Source organism: Barbus barbus, assembly GCF_936440315.1.
Source record: "Barbus barbus genome assembly, chromosome: 42".
Lineage (NCBI taxonomy): Eukaryota > Metazoa > Chordata > Actinopteri > Cypriniformes > Cyprinidae > Barbus > Barbus barbus.
In genome coordinates this window covers 1,070,584-1,088,728 of record NC_136720.1, presented here as the reverse complement: position 1 = coordinate 1,088,728, position 18,145 = coordinate 1,070,584, and positions in this window count along the sequence as shown.

Sequence of the window (18,145 nt, the reverse complement as noted above, 5' to 3'; positions counted from 1 at the left end):
TTTCAGACTATAATTTTTTATCCACAATAATTTCCCACTTGTCTAGTACAAATATGTTGCTTTGTTTCATATTTACAGTGTATACGTTTTTCTTTATTTACCCTCAAAAACTGGAAGTGAAATGTGACAGCATGCCCCGTAGGTGGGGTACATTGTAACAGCTGAGGGGCACGTTGTAACATGACCATATGACAGCCTAAAATGTGATCTGATCGTACGAAAAAAAATACAAGACGAACTAAAATATTTTGTCAACTAAATAAAATTATTATTCATTTTAAGTAAAATAATGGTGTTTTTAATTAATTTAAAATAATCCGATTTTTAAGTTTGACAATGAACATATTGCAGCCATGCCTGGGACGGCCCATAAACGAGCCAAAATGCTTTCCATGTTTTGAAATAATAATTTCTGAACATTAAACAATGATTGTCAGTCTTTATTCACCTGTTTCTCGTTGTTTCTCATTCAAATGTATTAAAGTAAACAGTGTGAATACCATCGCTAATGTCATAGAATAGCACGGCAGGGCAGATAGTAACGCAGCGTTACATCTCACCCCATCTGAGCAACTTTCATTTAAAACCAGTTAGTGTCTTCTGCTAGTTATCTAAACTGATAAATAACAGATTGGAGATTAAAATAGTAGCAGATTTGTCTCATTTTAAATTAGTAATAAAAACTGAGATGAAAAATGTACTTAATCCTGAAATATAATTTTCATCTATTAATATAATTGGTAAAATAAATGTTCAGCATATCTTCAAAAGACTTGAATTTAGGCGCACTTTTTTTCTCTATATAATGTTGATATGGTGACTAGTAAATACTTGATTATAAATTTGATAAATTTGATTATGCTAGCATGTGTGGAAATATTAAAAACACACTAACCCTGCGTTACTTTGTGCCCCGCGCTCGCCTAGTCTGCACAAAATTGTATTTATTTTATTCGTCTTGTCAAGTCTTGAATTTGTTAACTTTGACTTGAATTTATGAATCTTAAGACACAAAATTCGCTTAACATTTTATGCAACACAGTAAGGAAAAAAGTGTCACAGAGAAAATAAAAATATTGTACAAAAATTGTATTTATTTTTATTCGTCTTGTCATTCGTTTAACATTTACAACACAATAGCAGAGAGAGAGAGAAAAAAGTTGTACAAAAATAGCCTATTAGCTTTTTTTATTCGTCTTATCAAATTACTAAATTCATTTGGCATTTTTCCGTTAACACAATAGGAATAGTGTCGCAGAGAAAAAATAGGATATCTGTCATTTAAAATGATAAGCTAAGCAAAATATAAACAAAACAGAGTTGATCATCCTTCAAGGACAGCACATCATCCACTCTTTGCTCCATCCTTATTCTGCTGTCACTGATTTATTTATTTTTCTCTGCAACACTTTCCCTATTGTGTTAACAGAAAAATGTCAAACAAATGTAGTATTTTGACAAGACGAATAAAAAAAGCTTGTATACAACTACAAGGTTTATTGTGTATAGCTGTACTCCCAAAGCGCTTTACACTCATGTGGGGGGTCTCTCCTCAACCACCACCTGATGATGCGACGGCAGCCACAGCACCACAGCACCAGTGCGCTCACCACACACCAGCTACAGGTGGAGAGGAGAGAGAGAGAGAGTCACTTTTTTCTATTGTGTTGTGTAAATGTTAAACGAATTGTATCCTGACGAATAAAATTAAATACAATTTAGTACCCCTTTATTAGATATACATGGAAAAATATAAAAAAAATAAAAAATAAAAACATTTCTGTGAGCTAATTCTATGCTAATTCTATAACAGTCTCCCAATATTAAACGGGTAAACACCTGATAACTACAGGACTTCAGTGCAAGCAAAATCAGTGCATTTCTGATCAAAACTGAAAGTACAACAAATGCTTTTGTGTCCCAAAGTAAGCAGTCCAAGGATTAAACATCACTCCTTGGGGTTTGTGTTTGTACTACATTACAACTATTAAAAGTGTTCCCAAAACACAAATGTAAACAGGACAACCTTGCTAGGTTCTTTTCTGACATTATCATCTAATAACAACTTGCAACAACAACGTGGCACTATTTCCACCATTAGCATACATGCATAACATGGTACAGACTTTAATGGAATTTTCTGTTTTTTTTTTCATTGAGAACGTAAATAAGCGAGAACAGTTGCATGAAAGCATCGCACTTTCTTGATAACAGGAGAACATTAATGGCTGCAAAGCTTACAAAGTGCTATCTAACAGCCGACGGCTCTTTACCGTTCTAACCCAGAAGACTGTTCTTCAGAGTTAACAGTTTTGGTGGGAGGTTTTTCTTTCCCAGTCCAAGCATCACAGTCTGAATGATGTTGAGTGTATTTGCCATGCATTTTGGGTAATCCAAATGCAATGCATATGTAAGCCCAAACAACAGACAAACTGAAAAAAAATCAGTTTTTAATATGATCCATGACAATACCTCCCTCCAGAATGATGGCAGTGGAGATGGGCTGGAGGTCCACTGAGCTTTGACCCTCGTGAGGACTATCTTCACTGACATCTGTCAGCAACAGTGATGCATTCTAGGGCCTCGTCTCTCGCTGTATCCTACAAAGACACACATTCTTCAGCATTGCAATTTATGCTATTCTAAAACATTCATTTTTAGTGTTGTAATGGTATCAGAGAATGTGGCTTTAAGTTTGCTGTGTCAGTAAGTTTGAGTGTGTGTGTGTGTGAGAGAGAAGTTTGAATGTGTGTGTGTGTGTGTGAGCCTGTGTGTGTGTTTTAAGCAGTAATTTTTAAGTAAGTAACCCCTCTTTTCAGCACAAAATGTGCAGTACTTACACGTCCACTGCATAGGAAACTGTTTGTCTTTTTGAAAAATCTGAAAAGAAAGAAAAGATAATTTTAGCATCAAGCCTAGCAACATAAAAAGACAAAAACACTAACACGCAGTACCAGACTTGAAATACCAGAGCTATAGGAAAAACTAAATCCTTGCAAAAATCTAAATATCAAGCTTTTAATCACTGAACTTCATTAAGACAAGTGAACAGCAGTACAAAAGGTAAATGGTAAATGACTCACTTATGTGGTTAGACATCACGGGAACTGTAGTCCTGGGTATGATGGACTATAAGTCAAACCCAGGGCATCTATAGAGACAGTCCAGAAATACTAATTACATCAAATATTTAAAATTCAAAATATGCACAAAATATTCTGTATGATGAAATATACTATAATGATTAAATAATTTCAACACACAAGATAGATTTATTTAGATTTTCTTAAATTGATTTGCTTTTGTTGTACTCCAATTGCTCTGATGCAAGCATAACTTTTACTTTAGCATGCAATAATAATATAGTTATTAGTTGAAAATACCTTTTATTGCTGGGATTATGGAATGTGTGGATTGATCACCATCTGCTTGAGCCTGGAAGGGGACAGTTAAAAAAATACTACAATTTAACACAACCAAAGCTCACAAACAAGTACATGTGAAAACTGTAACATAGGCCTATAACCCACACCGACAGTTCCCAGTATTAAAATTAGTGATCGACCGATATTGATTTTTTATAACCGATATCGATACCAATTATTTGCATGTCTATGTGCCCGATAACCGATATGCAGAACCGATATTTATTTACTGTTATAAAGTAAATAAATGACTGCGTGAAGTAAGTCCATACTTCACTTTGGTTTTTCCTCCTTTCAGTCATCTTAACAAAACATGTTTTGAGAATTAGCAGTCTTTCATGCAGGGCTCTAGACTCATTATTCCCACTGATCTCACTTTTGCGCACGAGCACATAATTTGGTTGCAATTTGTTTTTTGTTTTTGCTACAACATTTGATTAATCAATGCATGCTGAAGAACTTTTATCATAGTTTATAGTTATATGGTAATGAAAGTGTTCAACATTCAACTCGTTCTTTTTCATCTGTATTATTTGTGATATAAATTTTGTGAACAGGAATTCCTTTTTTCGTGCGCTTTTTACTTTCAAATTTGCGATCTTGGTGTCACATTTTACAAGAAAAGATAATTGTCTGTTTTGCTTATATCTATACACCTTTAACTTTTTAAGACTAAAACAAAAGATGGATTCATTGTTATTCTTAATTAAAAAGCGCAACAACAATAAAACAGTACGTTGACAATGACAAACTCTTACATAATATTTATCAACAAAAGCTAATAAGACGAGGCATGGCACAGGACACACCACATGCTGTACTATATACCGAGTATATTACAGAATGTTTAGCAAACTCTGAGGAAGCAAATAAATATTCATATATATTTTTTTTTAAATTAAGGAAAGCCTCCATAGCATAACCTGAGGTAAACAGCAAAGATAACAGGCTTCTCAAAACGAAAACAAAAAGAAAAGTAAAACTAAACTGGCTGTAGCTGACAGGACTTGCATGTTTTTCTACAAGAACACCAGCATGTTCACCTTCTCTGATTTAAGAAGCGGTCTTTTACTTTAGTTTGAAAACAAAACCATCCGCGAAGCGCACCTTCGCGCTCGTGCTGACGCGGCGAGTATAAACCAGGCTCTACCCACTAAGCGCTCGCGCTGAAAGCACCTCTCTTCACGTGATCAGTGGAATCTGACTCCTGCTATAATGTGCTGCGGCTGGCAGCGCGCGCTGTATGAAGCAGACGCTTTGGAGCAGCGCAGACCTGGCACTCGTACAAATGCAACCACGTCAAATTTTAACTCGCAAACAATTACCATTTTGGTCGCAGTCTAGAGCCCTGTCATGTTAAATTTAATCTTCATATTACAACAATAAAAAACATTTTATTTATAAAAGGCTTTAGCAGCAACACTAATATTAGCAGTAAGCAAAATGAACATATTATTTCAGGCAAAGTTATATCTTTATTAGGACAAGGCTTGACAGAGTATCTTACATTTACATTTATTCATTTAGCTGACGCTTTTATCCAAAGCGACTTACAATTGCTATATATGTCAGAGGTCGCACGCCTCTGGAGCAACTAGGGGTTAAGTGTCTTGCTCAGGGACACATTGGTGTCTCACAGTGGATTCGAACCCGGGTCTCTCACACCAAAGGCATGTGTCTTATCCACTGCGCCATCACCACCCCACATCTTATTTATCATATTTCTTAGAGCCAAGTTGCATAAACTATATATCAGGCATTTATGTAATACATCTAATTTGTGTATTAATGCCTGTAATATTAAATAGTTTACTAACTACAGCAAATCAAGTACCTGCACGCCGTTGCTGTCTCATCTCCCCTCAGATGCGCTGCAATTGCGATCCTGCGCGCAATTCTGAAAACGTCCACAAGATGGCTTTATCTGGGAATCCGATATTACAAAACCGATATTCGATTATGGAAAAATGCTTAAATATCGGGAAAATATCGGTAAATCGATATATCGGTCGATCTCTAATTAAAATGTACATATTATGTACAAGATGACCTTAAAGAATAATGTAAAGATTAAAGAACATACGTTCCCTATCATAACAGACAATGATAAACTGAGTGTAAAGATCTTTTCAGACAGGTAAACAGTAAACACTCTTGTCTGTACCAAGTCTGATCTGGGTACTACACGTGGTAACCATGGAAACAGCACAGCTACGAATATCGACTAGCTGCTAGTGTTAAGTGCGAAGTGTTAAATAAAAAAACATTAAGTGACTGTGGTGATATCCCCAATCATATGTCGACACACAGTGGTAATCCTGTTTTTGATAAACACAGACTGTTATTGTTGGTAGCTAAAGTTAGCTAAATTAGTATAGTCCTAACTTTACAGACTATCTTAAAATAAAATTATACATCCAGACTTGTTCTGATGTTCTGCCTGAGCTTATAAACAACAGTTATAAAGCTCAGGAAACTCACAAACCGCCGGCATCAGTCTGTCTTCATGCTAGTCAGTAGCAGCTAACTTACTCGACGACAAAAGTTACTGGCATGGCGGGTGGGCGCGTGCGCGTGACGAGCACGCCCGCGACCGTTACACTAAAGTTTTTCCTCAATTTTAACGTGACAAAAGTCTTGAAAGTTACCTATTTTCAACACAGAGGAAGTTATGGATTGAAAAAATAATAAAGTAATGACCAAGTTTCATCAAAATATAGCCACTATATGTCCATAATATAGTTAGCTAGCGTTAGCCGACATTACTACACACATCATTACTAGCAAGCACAAAACACTGGCGCTGACTTACAGAAACAAAACGGTCTGCACAATGGTAAAATATTTACTCACCAAATGAGTGTGCCAAGCACAAGAATCGCTGTTATGCTGACGACAATCACAAGTGCCGTTGCGATGTTTAGGTCCAGCTCAATGAGATCCAGCTTCATCTGGTCGGTCAGTCGGGGCATGATGTGACATGTGCCGTTTGCAAAATTACGAATCCCGCCACGCCAAGACCCGCCTTACGAAGCAGCTTGATTGGTTGGGGATTATTGATTGATCTGCGCATGCCCACAGGTCATAAACTTACTTTTTCTAAATGAATCCAACTCAAGTAGACTGAGCTGGTAAGATTTTTCAACCTCAAAGTACAAGTAACTTACTAAAAGCGAGTGTTAATAGCAGGTTGATAAAAACTGATTGAGGTCAATTTACTATTTTTAATGAAATACCATGTTTGCATTTACAGTGTAGCTTCTCTCCTGAGGCCACATTTGCAATCTTTGAAAGAATTGCATAATGTTTAAAATGATGTTTGTAAACCATATATAATTAATTGCATAGCTTAAACAATTAGAAACAGAAACCATCATGTATGAATGTATAGTTTAATACTTTTTCCATTTAAAAACATGAGATGCAGTGGGATACAGAAAAACCGCCAAAAAGTCTCGAGATTTGTTTTTTTTTTTATTTGAACTTACATTAATTTGACATGCTTTCTAAACATGCGGCTCTCTTGTGCGAGACGTGAGTGCAACGCTTATGTCCCTCTAGAAAATGCCATAAATATGCATTCTGTGTGAACGGCTTGGTTTCAGTTTTTCGTAAACAACATCTCCGCACTAAATTCTCTTTTTCCGCAATATTTTGAATGAGCAGAACTCAACTGGATAGGCTAAAAAAATCATTAAAATGCAACGATACCTACATCTTCATCGCATCTCGGGTGCCACTGGTTAGACTGCCTGACGCACACATAAAATTCTGTGAATGTGAATTTTTATTTTAAATTCGATGAATATTTGAAATTCGAGAAAAAAAAAAATTGACAGCCACAATAGGAATCACTAAAAATGCCTGTGTTTTTTGTTGTTTATGATTGCTCAAACTGGTCAAACCAAGAAACCACAAGGAGCATTTCACATATGAAAATTTGTTGTTCATAAGGGGGAAAAGGCAAGAAATTGAAAATGTGGCTTGTAAACCTGCATCTGCGGTCAGGAGGAGCTGAGTCGGATAATGCTTGTGTGTGCAAATCGATATTATATATTAATAAAGAAAAATAGAAATAGATACAGTGCTGCCAACTCTTACACATTCAGCTTGAGGCAGTCAGAATTCACTCAATGCTAAATGCCACACGTAGACACGATGTAAATAAGATATTTGCAGTTTAGAGAGCTTCATTGATTATAATGGAATATTGTGAGATTGCGATAAATTGAGGTGTGACAGCTTTTTAATGATTACATGGAAGCACTATTTGATTGCTTTCTAGGCTATAATCAATGCAGAATTTGAATGAAAGTTTTCTTTTAGGTGCTGCTAACAGGAGCAATGGCCACATACTCTGTTCCAGAAGTGGCATGTCCTGCATCCCTCATATAAATGCGGGAATAACTGCCGAAACGAAAGCTTGTTTGCAATCAGGGTTAGTTGCTTTGCCTATATCCACCACCTCAATGGCATGCAAGTATTTCAATTCAGTTTCAAATCGCTCCTCTTTATAACACAAGGATCACGTTCAACATATTTTGTGGTTTTCTGTTTATATCTTTCTCTTGTAATAGTGTCTAAAGCAATCTGCTTTTCATTTCCTGCCCTCCATCTGAATTTCTCGCGTCACCAGAATCACATCATTGCAAACAAGCTATTATTCCTATCCCAAACAAGGATGGGGGTGGTTACTATGGTTACTCACAATTTAATTAGTGTTTGCACCTGATGTTCATTTAGTTAATTGGTTTGTCAAGTATATTTAAGCTGTTTCCTGTTCACTTATTGTGGATTTTGGTTGTGGTTCTCCTTACTTCTCATCTGGGTTCTCTATTGTCAAGCTTAAAAACAGATATAACTAAAAGTATTTATTAGGTAGATTGTGTGCTATTAAGATGTTAAACAAAACATTTTTTTTAAACCAGTTTTACTGTATCAGTGAGGACATTTTGACCCTAAAAAATAGCCATATCAGCACACGGAAACACACAAGGACATAGAATCTTGCATCCTACCTAATGTGTTTCTCCAAGTCTCCAAAATATAGCCCTCACTGTTTCCAGTTTTACATATTTATGTTCTCTGGAAAAAGATATTTTGAGGAATCTTGCTTAAAAGTAATCCAAACCTGTGGACATTGTGTTAATGATTTAAAACACCATCTGGCCCATTTAAAGTTACATCCAAAACTCAGTTCAAACTGAGTCCTTGTAGTGTGACAGCAATGAGTATATTAAACACTGTCTTTGCACATTCTTGCAACAAATCCTGATCATAGCTTCTCTTTAGACAAAGCCTCCCAGAACGTTTGTAGATTCCCTTACTATTTAAAAAAAAATATATATATATATTCCAGAAGGACAATACCACCACATAAAAAGAATATTTAAAAAGTAATCTGATTACAATACGCACACCAGAAAACACCCTTGTGTAAATCCACGATCACAATGGGGCTAATCCCCACAGGTAACACATGGATACTTGTACTCGTGCTGTGAGGGCTTAAGTGGAAACAGGTGTGTAGTACCGTATCTGCTGCTGGAAACCTCTAGGTACCTCACGATTCGATTCAATTATGATTCACAGGGCTGCAATGCGATGGTAAAATGATTATCGATGCATCTTTTGTTTTAATACAGATTTTCTTTTTTCTCACTGTCTGGCTGTTAAAGCAAAGTATCTGTAATGACCCATAATGAATGTACTTCCCTGATCTTTTATTAATAAAACAAATGGAAGTGATTTGGCAAGTCAACCAGGTTAGAAAGAACCAACAAACAATGAAACGTCCCTGTAGCAGCATACTTGCAGCAAATTAATACAGACTTGAGCATATTCTGAACCACTGACAAAATAAGTCTTCCAACCAACATCCTCATGTTGTGTGCATAATGAGCAATATAATAATAAAAAAAAACAACAAAAACGTTTTGCTGTACCAAAATCACAAACAGCTTTCTTACAAAAATATTGAATTCCAGCAGCTCTCACACAAAAATGCTTCTGTACTTCAACATATTCAGAAAAATTAGTAACGATACAAAACTGCTTTTATATGCAAATAAATAATAAGTCTAAAGGTCATTGCACACTGAGTCCGAAATTTTAGTCGGAAATTTTTAGCACGTTGAAAAATAGAGAGGGAGTGATGGAGCACTATAGTATACTTCCTCCTCAGCTCTGGCATGGGTGGACATGGGCTGCTGTTGGACTCTAGCATCAGTAAAGGTCTGTCCCTGCAGATGATGATGATGATGATGATGAGCTTCTTTTGTACGAAGGGCTTTGGTTTTTCTCCTCAGTGGTCGGGGTATCTTCTTCCCTCAATGTGTTGTGCTCTGGGGTTTCCTCCTGTTCTACTCTCTCTTGCTGTAGGTATACACAATGAGAAGAAAAGTTAAACACCAAAACCAGACATTTTTAAATCAATATCAATCCAAACCAAATATTAACAAAATTATTAAAGCACAACTTGTTCTATTCAATATGAAAAGCCTTGTATTGTTATAATCCAATGTTTTAAGCCCAGAGTGACCTTTCACATTAAGTAAATTGGCAGAATTAGCATTTATTAGAATTAATGCAGTTTCAACAACCTCTCTTCCGTACGTCTTCACTCTGAATCGATTTGACATTTGTGAATCGATTCAGAATTGTCCATCGCGATGCATCTAAGAATCTAATTTTTCATCCTAGACTTGAGAATAAGTGTGATTTCATAAAGGTTCCTAAGTGTTAAGACTAGGTCTTAAATTATTTACGAGAGCTGGAGAGGTCTCCTAACCTAGTTAGGAGTAACAAGATAGCAGCAAAGAGGAGATGACACAGAGTGTGAGGGTGTTTGTGGAAGAAGGTGAATGGTTTGTACAGCCCACTCATTCACCACCCCTACTTTGCAATCCAGGCAGTGACCTGTCTTTCTGATGGAAGTCGCCGCCCTAAGTGTGCTGCAAATAATGATTTTGTTACTTAAGACTGTACTTGACAAATTTGAGCTTTTAACAATTTAAAAAAAAAAACACACAATGGACATGTTTCACTCGCTCTTTCATCTGTGCTTTAACCCAGCGCTCACAGAGCTGCCTCTGGACTGTACGACCATACGTGCATGTCAGGAACCTCCCCGTCCAATGTCTCTAAGTGTGTGTGGAGAAGTGTCAGATGCTCTCTGTGCAGACATCTGCTCTTCAGGGGCATTAATGCCAGTGCCTTAAGTGTGAGTAGTGGAACCAGTTGACCTTTCATAGTTCAGTCAGTCATATATAAATACATAAATAAATAAATCGTGGATGGTAATAATACCATGCTTACAGTGAATCACAAGCCAGCTGCCACAACATTCTACGAGCCATTGCCACATTTTGGGGCTGCCTCATGCGGTAATGTTTCTCTGCTGTGGCGGTGGAGTGATTCAGATATTCTGACACAGAACTCTTCTCAGCGTCTCCCAGACATTTGGTGGCAGTCTCAAATATCTTCCTCGCCATCTGGGGTAAACAATATACTGAATACAAGACCCGATAGAGCTATTGATAGAAGTACATTTTGAAGGGGTCATGATGGTTAACTTACCAATTATGAAGCCGGTTGAGGACCTTGGAAGCATTGTAGATGGCCTTCCCTGCACTGGAAAAGAAAACACAGTCCTGATCTTGAACATCACCTTAAGACCTCTTCTGTCTTTCAGAGCTGAGGAAAGACTGCAGTACATGCCAAACCACTGTCAGCAGAGAAAGAATAGGAATAACAATTCAGTTCTGCTTTTAAACCTGTTCAGGCTGGTAAAGTTAGCTAAAAAATCTAAATTAATTTGATAAATTTACAGCCGCCTCCTTCGCAGACAGGGCAAACGTGGCCACCTGTTGTGCACCAGTCTTGCGTTTTTTTACACCAACCACAGTTGCATTGGTTTTGGGTTTCTTGACTCCCACTCCCTCATCTGCACAAAACAACAATACAACACTGTTTCATAAGGGTAAAAAAGTGGCAAGGAGATTTTCTAACAATGAAATAACACTGACCATCATGTGCTCAACAACATCTGGTCACTGGAGGTGTTTCACGATGACTACAGCCTCAAGGTAATATAAAACCAAGAGGCACTCGGACAGTTCCAGTTCAGCTCCAAAGTCTTTCACTGGGAAAACCTTGCCAATAACCTATAAGAAGTCTGCATCAACATGTCAAACCTCTGAAAAAGTTTATTAAATCACACTACAGCGCTCACACATCTGTACTGTAATCTGGTTAAATGGGTCAAATGATTAAACGTACCTCTTTTGGACAGTCTCTTTGCTGACCATCTTAGAGCAGCTTTTCTGCAAATAGCCCATGTATTCGATGAAGTGCATGCTGTCCCCATGCAGCTTGTCGACGTCAGAATCTGTCAGAATAATGACAAGTTTAAGTGATAACAGTCTTAACATATATTTATATTAATCTGCACTTCAAGCACTTTTTTTTTTTCTGGGCCTTCGGTTACATCATTTGTGAGAGGTTTATATTAATCAATCAGTTAATATTGTTTATATACTTGCCCTTTCTTTCTGAATCTTTGCCTGCTTTGGTGTGTCCTCAAATTTCTTGTCATCATGGACAGTTACAACGACGTGAAAACTACAGTAAAGACAAAGCATTATATAGCTAGGCATTTGCTAGTCAAAAAATAAAATGGCATGCACATCTTTAATTGGACTGAGCTCTGCATTTTCATATTGTGTACAGCTGGGATTAATCCAAGCTAAATTCAAATGCTTACTTTGAAAGTGGTGTGAAATTTGCATCTCAGCAAGAACAAAGTTGGCTCCAGGAAAACCCACTTTGGCCCACTCATTCACCTTTGCGTAGCCTTATACCCAGTTGAGGTCTAAGCCCTCTTCCTCTTGTTCCCATAATCAAACACAAGTTTGTCATTAGGGTTAATGGCTTTGGTTCCAAGGAACCAAAAAGTTGAGTCATGGCGAACCAAGTTCCGTTCCTGTCTTAAGGTCCTTTGTCGATCCTGCCCCCACTCTCCACCCAAATGCTTTCCTGTCTGCTCTCTAATGTCCTGTCAATTGAAGGAATAAAAGCCCATAAATATAACTTAAGACTGTACTTGACAACCTTGAGCATTGTAAGTTATTTTTGTTAAATAATTTTGAAAAATTGTACAAATGGACATGTCGCACACACTTTCATCTGTACCTTAATCCAGCGTTCAGAGTGCATGCAGCTTCTCGTCGTGCTGTCTGAGGTTGCTGTTCACGGTGTAAAACTGGAGGAATCTGTCAGAAGAATGACAAGTGTTTAAATGATTACATGCAGTTAAGCCCAATAAAAACACAATCAAAAATCCTTAGGCGATTTATACAGCTCTGTTAACATTCTATGAATAAGATTCAATCTTTCAGAGATGAGGGAGTACATTTTTTATTTTATTTTTTTTTCCTGAGAGTACATTTCAGTTTGCAACAAATTAATATACTATTAGCTTACTGTTTTGCCAGCATTTGACATTTGCATAGTAGTTGGTGGAGCTGTGATTATGACTGGAGTTACAGAGTTGTTGCACAAATCTGAAATTGTACTGTTCATAGGTTAATTAATCCTTGAAGGGAAGCATATCAAGTCAAATTAAGCAAACTATTAAATTTACCTTTATATCAGATGTGTGCTTCTTTATAGGAGGTTATGGAGCAAAGAATGTCAATATGGATATGGAGGAAGTTATGACATTGGGGCATTTCAGAAATCTGGAGAGAGGAAGAAAAAAAAAAATCACTCATTGAACATGAAGGATTGAACAAAAACATTGTGATTTAATGCAGACACTCTTAGTTTACCTTTTTTGTCAGTAGTGGATATTTCTATAGGAGTTTGTGGATCGGAGAATATCACCAGTGGATACCAAATTGTGTCACAAGTCTGAAAGTGTATAGTTAACACTCTTCTTAAAGCATTAATTAATGTATTAAGATAGAGATAAGTGGTACCTTCTTAATTGGTTGTGTGCTTCTTTATAAAAACCGCTCCTAGAGCAGAGAATCATAATGGATTAGGAGGAAGTTACAAGTGTAGTGTATTGCAGAAATCTGAAAATACATTCATGGAACATTTAGTTGCAAAATGTTTTTGTTTTGTAAAAGTTGTAAAAGCAGTTAATGTAGACACTGTCTCTACACTCACGTTTTGAGAGCAGTGGACAGTAGATATTGAGTTTTGATGCATAAACCTGAAAGTATATTGTTAGTAGGTGAAAGTATGTGTGGTTACTTGCATATAGATAATTAATTTCGCAATGCCTTTAACACCGTTAACTACATATCAAACAGAAAATATTTATGTAACCAGGCACACCCGAGTCAACTTTCCTTTGTGCATTTTAGTAAATCTTGACTATTTTTATGTTCTCTTAACTTAATTGTGTTATATTAGGAGACAGATTGCCTTCAGATAGACCTTCAATGATAACATGCAACATCTGTACAGATTCAACTGATGGATTATTATAAGAGTCATTTAGATATAGATAGTCTAAGAACATACCGTCTCAAGTTATACACTTGTTCTCCAGTTGTATGCCCATTGGAATCTCAGAATGAACACTGCACAGGAAGGGTACCGAAAAGAGAAATCAGTTATAATCATTTCAGTATGTCAATCATTCACTGCCTGATGGTAACTGTAATAGGTTTGCACGATTTCGACTGAAACGTTTTCTGCATCTTTAACATAGACATGGTCTGTCAGTGTTACAGTTGTGGTCAGAATTATTGAAACCCTTGGTAAATATGATCAAAGAAGACTGTGAAAATTAACCTGCTTTGTTAATCCTTTTGATCTTTTATTTAAAAAATTCACAAAAAGCTAACCTTTCATTGGATAATAAGAATTTAAAATGGGGGGAAATATCATTATGAAATAAATGTTTTTCTCTGATACACATTATAAGTTAAAGGAGAAATAAATACATCTGGAACTGAAACATCAGTGATGATTGTCATCCGTTTCAACAGATTCAACCTGTTTATCTGAGTGTTCATTCTGCTTTTTTTCTCCCCGTTTTACCTTTACTTGGCAATACGTTGCAACTTCATCCACAGGTACTCAAAAATCAGACGTCTTTACCTCAGTCTTCACAGATTCACATACCTTGGGTGTGCGTTTCAAAACTTCACTGTAAAGGGGTTTACCAGAAGAGCATGGAAAACTGCTGCTGCCTGCTTCTTCCAATGGATCAGAAACTTCTGCATGAATCAAAACTCCAGTTATCTCAAATGGTGGCTCAGGTTCCCCAAATATCTGTGCCATGTCATTAATGTAGTTGTACAAAGACTCTATGGCACTGTGATACACAACACAGCTTGTCTCTGTTTTGGTAACATGAGAGTCAACAACCGCATACCATGACCCCTGCTTAACTACAGATGTGTTGGCACAAATAGTTAAAAGGAGAGCATCAGCACTCAGTAGAGCTTGCTGAAGTGCTTGGTAATTCATGGACTGCAATGCAATTCCTACCCTTGACTTGACAGTCTTTTATGTTACCCTGGTTTCTTAAAGACTCGTAAAGCTGTGTTCCTGCAACCAAGACACTGTCGAGATTTTGTGCAGTCCATGTCATCACGTTCTTCATCTTGCTTTTCAGCACCACTGTCAGAATGATTGCTCCACACTGTCTGTTACGTGAATCTCCAAAGCGGGCATCAGCTTGATGAAAAGAACCTTTCAACACTGATTTCTGTGGAAAATCACACCATGCAGGTAAAGTATTCACAGAAATTCCTTGTAAATTTGTAAGCATTTCAGCCTTTTGTTTTGGTTTCACTTGGTTTTCACTGGGTTTTCACAGGTTTTAAGGCTGCCACTTTGAAGTGGCAACCCCACCGGTTTTTGAAGGGGATACGGCTGAACCTCTGATCTACTACTTTTAAGAGGGAGCTGTGCAGCCTCTACCAGCAGCGGGATCACAACTGCCGGAGCAGTCAGCTATTTTTTTTATGAGGAAGCGGCATTACCATGGCCTTGCATGTTTTAAGAGGAGGTCGTGCAGCCTCTGCCATTTGTTTAAGAGGAAGTGGCGAAACCTCTGCTTGACTTGTTTTAAGAGGAAGCGGTGCAGCCTCTGTAGTTGCACGCTCTGAGCATATAGCCTCTTCGCTATAGTGGACCGCTTCTTGGGTCGTGGCATCTGTGAACACAGAAACAGAATTACTACATATACTTAAGACAGCAGTTTTCAGGCAATTTAAAACATCAAAACCTGATAACACTGTAGGTATTCAAACAGTACAAATGATGAACATACACTGACCTAAAGGATTATTAGGAACACCATACTAATACTGTGTTTGACCCCCTTTCGCCTTCAGAACTGCCTTAATTATACGTGGCATTGATTCAACAAGGTGCTGAAAGCATTCTTTAGAAATGTTGGCCCGTATTGATAGGATAGCATCTTGCAGTTGATGGAGATTTGTGGGATGCACATCCAGGGCACGAAGCTCCCGTTCCACCACATCCCAAAGATGCTCTATAGGGTTGAGATCTGGTGACTGTGGGGGCCATTTTAGTACAGTGAACTCATTGTCATGTTCAAGAAACCAATTTGAAATGATTCGAGCTTTGTGACATTGTGCATTATCCTGCTGGAAGTAGCCACCAGAGGATGGGTACATGGTGGTCATAAAGGGATGGACATGGTCAGAAACAATGCTCAGGTAGGCCGTGGCATTTAAACGATGCCCGATTGGCACTAAGGGGCCTAAAGTGTGCCAAGAAAACATCCCCCACACCATTACACCACCACCACCAGCCTGCACAGTAGAAACAAGGCATGATGGATCCATGTTCTCATTCTGTTTACGCCAAATTCTGACTCTACCATCTGAATGCCTCAACAGAAATCGAGACTCATCAGACCAGGCAACATTTTTCAACCGTCCAATTTTGGTGAGCTCGTGCAAATTGTAGCCTCTTTTTCCTATTTGTAGTGGAGATGAGTGGTACCCGGTGGGGTCTTCTGCTGTTGTAGCCCATCCGCCTCAAGGTTGTGCGTGTTGTGGCTTCACAAATGCTTTGCTGCATACCTCGGTTGTAACGAGTGGTTATTTCAGTCAAAGTTGCTCTTCTATCAGCTTGAATCAGTCGGCCCATTCTCCTCTGACCTCTAGCATCAACAAGGCTTTTTCACCCACAGGACTGTCGCATACTGGATGTTTTTCCCTTTTCACACCATTCTTTGTAAACCCTAGAAATGGTTGTGCGTGAAAATCCCAGTAACTGAGCAGATTGTGAAATACTCAGACCGGCCTGTCTGGCACCAACAACCATGCCACGCTCAAAATTGCTTAAATTACCTTTCTTTCCCATTCTGACATTCAGTTTGGAGTTCAGGAGATTGTCTTGACCAGGACCACACCCCTAAATGCATTGAAGCAACTGCCATGTGATTGGCTGATTAGATAATTGCATTAATGAGAAATTGAACAGGTGTTCCTAATAATCCTTTAGGTGAGTGTATTTCACATGAAAATGACTTGTACTGACATCAACAGAAATGTAAACAACAGAATATCTCACGTCGATATTGTATCACCAGCAATGTAAACAATATTTACATAAGTCCTTGACAAGGCACAAGTACTGATGATTAAGTTGACTAGCATGTTCTGTTATAGCCTCAATTTTACTATGAAAAGAAACAAACATTTTACTTGCCTCAACTCAGTCTTTAACCAGTGCACCACCACAAATAAAAGAAAAGGTAGACTTGTCAGCTATGCTTTTAATCTTTTTTTAAGCAGTATATTCAAAATACATTTTTAATAAGTTACGAAATTTTGACTTGCCTCAACTCGCAGTCTTTTACCGGTGTACCAGCACATACGAAAGAAGACTCAAATAAAAGGTATGCATTAGGAACTTAACAGCATATTCAAATACATTTTTATATATATAAAAATGATAAATAATACCTCAACTCACGCTCTTATCAATTCATCAGCACACATAAAAAGTATTGTGAAGTATGCATAACCAATACATTCAAATTTAACATTTGACTAATAAAAAAACTTTTTACAGAGATACATATAACCCATTCAATAATCTTTATCAATTAACCAGTCACAATTTTCAAGAAAATATAATGGATACTACTAACAGTGAATTTCACGAGTTCATACTTGCATATAATAAATAGAATAAAGTTTATGCGTATTTAGCGTGCTGTCCGAGGGGAGGGCTCCGAGCTCAGAACCTTGGCCCGAACCCTGAGTACCCCCCAAAAGCAAAAGCAACATAGCAAAAGGACAGCCGCCCGACAAATAACCCCCCCAAAATGAGCGCAGAAAATTTGGTGGGCTGGCGTTTCGAGAAGAAACTTGGTCTCTTGACCAGGAGGGCCCATACGAACTCTGACGGGAGCAGCTCACGGCTCATGTTCTTCAAGCTGTTGTCGACCACAAGTTCTGGTAAGAATGTAGTCCCTAAGATACGGTGATCTTTACAGAAATATGTTTTCACATGTACAAATATTGACTCAATGTCTCTTGAACTAGCTTCACAGATGTGTATGTGGGCTTGCCCGGCCGCACACATGATGCTCGTGTGTTATCCAGCTCTCCCATTTTCCAAATGGCAGAAGAACAGGGTGGCTACCTGTTTCCTCGTGAGGTAAGCACTGTTTTTATTTATTTTTTTAATAAACATGGAAGTGTATGCAACTCCAC